This window comes from Magnolia sinica, chromosome 4, assembly GCF_029962835.1.
Source record: "Magnolia sinica isolate HGM2019 chromosome 4, MsV1, whole genome shotgun sequence".
Lineage (NCBI taxonomy): Eukaryota > Viridiplantae > Streptophyta > Magnoliopsida > Magnoliales > Magnoliaceae > Magnolia > Magnolia sinica.
In genome coordinates, this window is record NC_080576.1 from 32,712,505 (window position 1) to 32,719,345 (window position 6,841).

Sequence of the window (6,841 nt, forward strand, 5' to 3'; positions counted from 1 at the left end):
TAGCTGGTCTGTGGGATGATCCAGAAGACCCACCATGGAAGTCTCTAGCTACTTTGCAAGCAAATATCTGCATTGCATCTATGGCATAGTACACCTTTTCCCACAACAATAATTAAAAATAGCAACTAAATTATTGTTTCCGGTGTGTTGGGTTGCACCAAATATCATGAAATTTCATGGCATTTCATAGTTGATCAGTCTAATTTGGTGCAAACTTTCATGATATTTCAAGAAATTGGTGCAACCAAACACACCCAAAACAGTAATTTTGGAGAGTTAAAAAAAACCCAATTCCCAAAAAATAATGAATGCAAGAAATTAGCTGAACAATACAAAAAGCCTAGCAAGGCCCCAAATGCTAATGCATCTGTGATCACTTTAATCTCTAATGTCCAAGGAGAGTTCCAAAGACTCGGCTGCTACTACTAGGATGATTTCCTAAACTCTGGCAATCCCTTACGAAGGCTAATTTAGCCTCTATAGCTACGTGCTTTCTCTCTATCTAAGACCAGAGCTCAACATCATCATTGGCCTTGATGTCCCTAACAAGCTGCCTCCGATCAATCACCAACATTAGTTGCAGAGATGGCAAGTGAGTCCCATCATTTGCAGAACAACAAGGAGGCAGCAGCAACACCTATTTAGTGGCAATGATTTCTCGAGAGCCCTCCAAGAGGTTAACACCATTGGATACTCCAAAGACCTTCACCCACAACAACACAAATAGAATGAAGCAACATGAAGATGTGTGGGCCTTGAAATCCCTTCTTGAATTTCCCTTCTCTCAAAGATCCAAAGACTACTAAATGAGCCCCAGCTATGATCAAAGGTCTTCCCTTGGATGTACTTAAGGTTTTACACAGCAGCCGAAGCAGATGAGTGATGCAGTGTGAATTGAAAAGAAATCACTTCTAGATTATGCATGCAGAACTTTAAATGAAAGTTACCTTCAAGATCTCCCACACAACTGTAGAAATTCACAAAAAAGGAGATAAAGGTTTGCTGAATGAGATTTCAACAGTTTCTAGGGCATCACAACTATAGAAAGGGATAGTACTGGGGCATCACATCACTAGATTTGTGACTATCCCACTCACAATCTTCACCCCTCACTGGTCAAAAGAAGAATAAATAGAAAGTCCTTAATCATAAAATAATCATGTAAAGTTCAATGTACGGCCCACTATAAATATGCCTCGCACACACCACTTTCTGACTTTTACTTAAACACCCATTGTTGCTGGATAAGCAAGTTTAAGCAGTAAAGGAAATTACAAACAGAAAAGGAAACTAAGCATTAATAAAAACAGACATTGTGTAAATTGTGTGATCACTAGAAAAGGTGGGCCTCCTGATTGGATAAACTCTCAGTAGATGGGACTTGAGAGCCCCTCAGGTTAACCAGGATCATCCAATGGGACTTCTATTAGCCCGAAAGTCCAATCAAACCACTAACTGGAGCATCCAACTGATCCTGTCGAATCATGCAACTGTATCCATCAGCTGATGCTTCCTTCTGAGTCATGGCAAGAACTTGGCTCATCTTTCTCCTGCAGTGGATATCTTTCACAGGCTAATCTTCTTCCCGTTGTTCATGAATGCATAGGCGCTCTCAAAACCACAATGTTGCACCTTATAATCATGCAACCAAGGGAATTCCAATGGGATATAATTGATTTTCACGGGAATAACATTACACCAAATAGACCTGCCATGATGTAGCCCCATCAAATGGCTCACTAGCAATGATTGTTTATCCAAATATATGTATCATTTACCTAATCTGGGATTGACTTCGAATGCTTCTCCACCTGAAGTCACAATCTAATAACCAACTCTCGTGAAACACACCCATACTTATTCCACCATCCATTCCACACGAGTATGAAAACATCGTTAGTGGCCATCTTCTATTTCTACTTGGGTGTAGTCAGAATTATGCTTCATGATCAAAGGCAGCACACTCAAGAGCCTCTAGCTCCGATTCTTTGACTGTTGTTGTATAGTTTCTTGTGCTTCGTCTTTTTTAAGTCGTCTTCAACTTGATCATGACAGAAATGCAGGCCTTTTGATTTGAAAAACTCCAGCAAGTTTATTGGTCTTTACCACCACACTTGAAACCCTTCATTCATTGTTTTGCCGTGCTATGCCATCGAAGGAGACTATCCTTCTGGATTCACTTTGCTTGTAGTAGAATCAGACACCTCATTGTTGCCTTTGCTTGTCACGGGCCTATTAGGGGAGGTGTCAGAATTGTGAGGAACCTACAAATGTGGTGCTGGAATACTAGTAGTCCATGGAACTGAAAACCCCAGTTTGGATAAGAATAAACCTCCTTAAAAAAGGAAAGCTTTGCAGCGATTGTTGGTCTTTTCTATTTCTTCTATGGATTTCAAATTTCTAAGGTACTCATGTTCTTTTTTCTTTTTGTTTCTTTCAGTATGCTAGCATTAGTACTTGAGATTCGACCAAATCCAACAGAACTATTTGTATTCATGCCACCAGTGAATTCACACAGATTTGATTTTAGAGAGGTTTACTAGCCCCTCATGCACCCTCTCCATATGCAACCTCAGCCACAGCATATGCACCAACCTAGGGTGGGACATCTGAACCATGAATAAGGTGGGAGCCACCCTGAAGATGACCTAGTGCAATAATTAGGTTTTCTTACTCTCTAGATGAGTAGCAAGCCACACATGTAAGTTGTAGGGGTACCATTGGCAGGTTTTTCAAACCTTCATTGTTTTTTGTAGAGGAGTGGCCTGCCTGATGAGTCGACCGGCCTGATTTTTGCACCACATCATCATCACAATGGAGCTCACATTACTCAGTGTCCCACAGCTGTTCCAGGTTCCCCTACTGCTCTAAATGTGGGGTTAGCACACCTCCGAACTGAGGTTTCTGTCTGTCTTGTTTAGGATTTTCATGTTTCATTTAAACTTTCAATAGCGGAGCTGGTTTTATTTATTTATTTATTTATTTATTTATTATTATTATTAAACCTACTCGAGTGTACCAAATACGGAGAGAACTACCCACATTAGCGCAGCTTTCTTTGTGGATAGGAGACGAGTTCCAGATGGGGCCCGCCAGCTATTTTGAAGACCCCACATGTATTGGAGATGCATCAGGAAGACCCCACTTTGGGATGATGTATGTAGGCTGTTTAGGAAACTATTTTAGTAATATAATTTCTATTTCGTGTCAATCCGACCGTTGGATCTTGTCGATCATACTATTGGGCTACCATATCTTTTAGATCTGGGTCCCTTAAACTCTGATCTTGCTTTCTTTATGATTTTTAGTATTTTTAGGAGTTATTTGATGATTAAGAATGATAATATATGTTTTAGTTTTCTTATTTTGGACGATAGGCCACTTTACTTAAGTGAGTGGCAAAGTTGTAATTATGCTGTATTTTAATTTCGAATTTTTTATTATAAAAGCACAAGAGGGTAGAGTTCCAACCCTAGTAGTGTTATTGAGAAGAAAAAAGAAGAAGAGTGGAGCTCTCTTGTGTGAAGAAATTTTCCTCCTTATTTTCTAGGGTTTTTTATTTTTTATTTTTTAAAAAAAAAACCCTCCCTTCCAATTAAATTGTGAAAGGGTAGAAGCTTGTTTGGTAGTGGATTTCAAGGTACATCATTCATTTTCCTCTTCTTCAAAAGGTATTCTTCGTCTTCCTCATCTTCGAAAGATATTCTTCTTCTTTTTCTCGTGTCTTCCTCTTTTCCTTTCCATTATAACCTTCTAAACTCTAGATCTTCAATTTTTTATATTTTTCAATTTCTAAAAACCCTAATTCCAAAATTCTCAATTCCCATGAATCTTAATTTTCTAAATTTTAGATTTTCTTTTTTCTTACCCTAATAATAAAACCTATAAATCTGTCCCTTGAGTGTGGAACGTGCCTATGCTAAATTGGAAGTTCTATCCTTCCATCGGTTTTAGTTTTAATTGATTTATGTGATTTCTTAGTATGCGGGCATGTGATTTACGTTAAATCAGATTTTATTTCCCATTGTTTACTCTTAATTACTTAGTAGGTTAGTATATTTTGTTAATTGAATTATTTTATGGACTCTTTCATAATCTCCATGTTGCATGCTAGCATTAAATCTTGTGTCCTACATCAAATTTGGTATTAGAGAATAGGTTTAGTATAGGATTTTTGTGTTGCATCTAGGTTAGAGTCACATCTAGAGTTAGTAGAACATTCATTGCATAGAGGATCATATTGCTGATTTTTTTTTTTTTTTGGAGTATTATATTGCTGAATTCTCAGCTAGCGTTTCTACTTATACTATTGCTGAATTTTCAGCATAGAAATCTCAGGGTATCACATTGCTGAATCTTCAGTTTGGCACCCTTAGATTACTACCCTGCTGAATTTTCAACATAATATTTGAGGATGGTGGCTTGCTGAATTTTCTGGTTGGTGTGTCCAGCTTGATCTCTAGGTTAGTTTTATCATTGTCCTAAGACCTAGGGTTTCCTTAAGACTGTCCTTGTGTATGCCCACTTGTTCAGAACGTGGTTTTAGCCTACATTCCACTATGAATCTAGAGCAGATTGATGAGGCCCTTAATGCTATCAACAACCGTCTGCCGGCTATTGAAGCGCACAATAGGACCACCACAACTCAATTGACCATGATCAATGTGTGCGTCAATCGGCTTGAAGCCTCCCTTCAGGAAAACCCCGACACTTGGGAAGATGTCCAATCACAAGTCAGGGATCAAGTTGAGACTGTGTCACTTTCAATTATTAGCCACGCCTTAAGCCAAATTATAGAAAGTGATAATTGGCGCAGGGATTCAATTTTCCACACTTATGCCAAGTGTGGTTGCAAAAACTGCAAGGTGATCATTGATAGTAGCAGTTGCATAAATGCGATATCTGCTCGCACCGTGGACCGCTTAGGTATGCTAGTCGATCCTCACCCTCAACCCTATCGAGTCTCATGGATTGATGCATCTTCAATTCTGGTTTCTCAGCGTTGTCTCATTCCCATCCAGTTTTGTTCCTATACGGATACGTTGTAGTGTGATGTTTTGCCTATGGATATATGCCACATCATTTTGAGCAGGCCTTAGTTGTATGACATGGACGCAACACTATTCGGTCACTCGAATACGTTTTCGTTTTTGTATGGAGGCAAAAAGATTGTCTTGAAGTCTCTCCCGCCCAAAAGAATCCCTAAAAAGGAGGACGGCAAGACATGTGGTCCTGAAGATGTGACGAAACTCTAGCTTGAGTCTCTTCCTATAGTTAATGCCAAAGAGTCTGAAAGAGAGACTAAAACTAATTTGACGTTGTATGCACATGTGGCAAGTGAGGTCACACCTAAGATTATTATGGAGATGCCACCTGAGGTTACACCCAAGGTTAGTGTAGAGTTACCATCTGTGGTGAGTCCGGTATTGGAGGAGTCCAATGTTGTTATTACAGAGGACATACCGGATAAGCTTATACCCATGCAAGACATTCACACATTGACTCTACCAAACCTTCATCATGATCAATGAGTACTAGGGAGGACGTGGATTTGGAAAGACAAGTAGATGAGCCTAGGACCCTTATAGATTGCATACCCATGTCTGTGTTCCATAGGCCTTCAGAGTTTGCATATACATCTACACAATATACCCATGGCTTACATATGGAGATTAGAAAAAGAATCAATATAAATAAGGAAACATACAAAATGATAGCTGATTCACACCATAGGTTTAAAGAGTTTGTTATAGGTGATGAAGTTATGATTAAATTATGTCCAAAAAGGTTTCCACAGAGAAGCATAAAAAAATTACAAGCCCGTAGCGTTGGACCATATAAAATCATGAAAAGACTGGGTTCGAATGCTTACTTGATAGATCTTCTATCTAACATGGGTATCAGTTCCACATTTAATGTGGAAGATCTTGTACCATTTCATGGACATTCCCCTAACCCTCACATGAACTTTGATGATGACACCCCTTACCTGTCCCAAAACCCATGGCCATTACCTGACCCCTCTTCTTAACCTTTACCATCTGTACCATCCATACCTATGAGAAGAGAAGAGATAGAGGATATCTTAGATGAAGAAGTGGTTTCCACACGACATGACGGTTACCAGGAGTACCTTGTCAAATGGAAGGGCAGATCAAAATCAGACAGTACGTGGATCATAAAGTCAGAGCTTCATTGGTAAGACCCAGATCTCCTCAAGCATCACTGTACCTTTATTTCGTCAGAGGTGAAATCTCCTCAACCGAGAGAAATTGATGGGGACATCAGAGGACCTACTTGAGTGTACTAGATACGGAGATGACCACCCACATCAACGCAACGTTCTTTGTGGATGGGAAACAAGTTCCAGATTGGACCCACCAGGCCATTTTGAAGACCCCACATGCATTGGACGTGCATCAGGAAGACCCCACTTTGGGATGATGCATGTGGCTATTTAGGAGACTATTTTAGTCATAGGATTTGTATTTCGTGTCGATCCGACCATTGGATTTTGTCGATCCGGCCATCGGGCCACCATATCTTTTAGATCTGGGCCCCTTGGACTCCGATCTTGCTTTCTTTATGATTTTGGTATTTTTGGGAGTTATTTGATAGTTGAGATTGATAATATATGTTTCAGTTTTCTTATTTTAGACGATGGGCCACTTAAGTGAGTGGTATAGTTATAATTATGCTGGATTTTAATTCTGAATTTTTTATTATAAAAACACAGGGGGATGGAGTTCCAACCCTAGTGGTGTTATTGAGAAGAAAAAAAGAAGAAGAGTGGAGCTCTCTTGTGTGAAGAAATTTTCCTCATTTTCTAGGATTTTTTTAT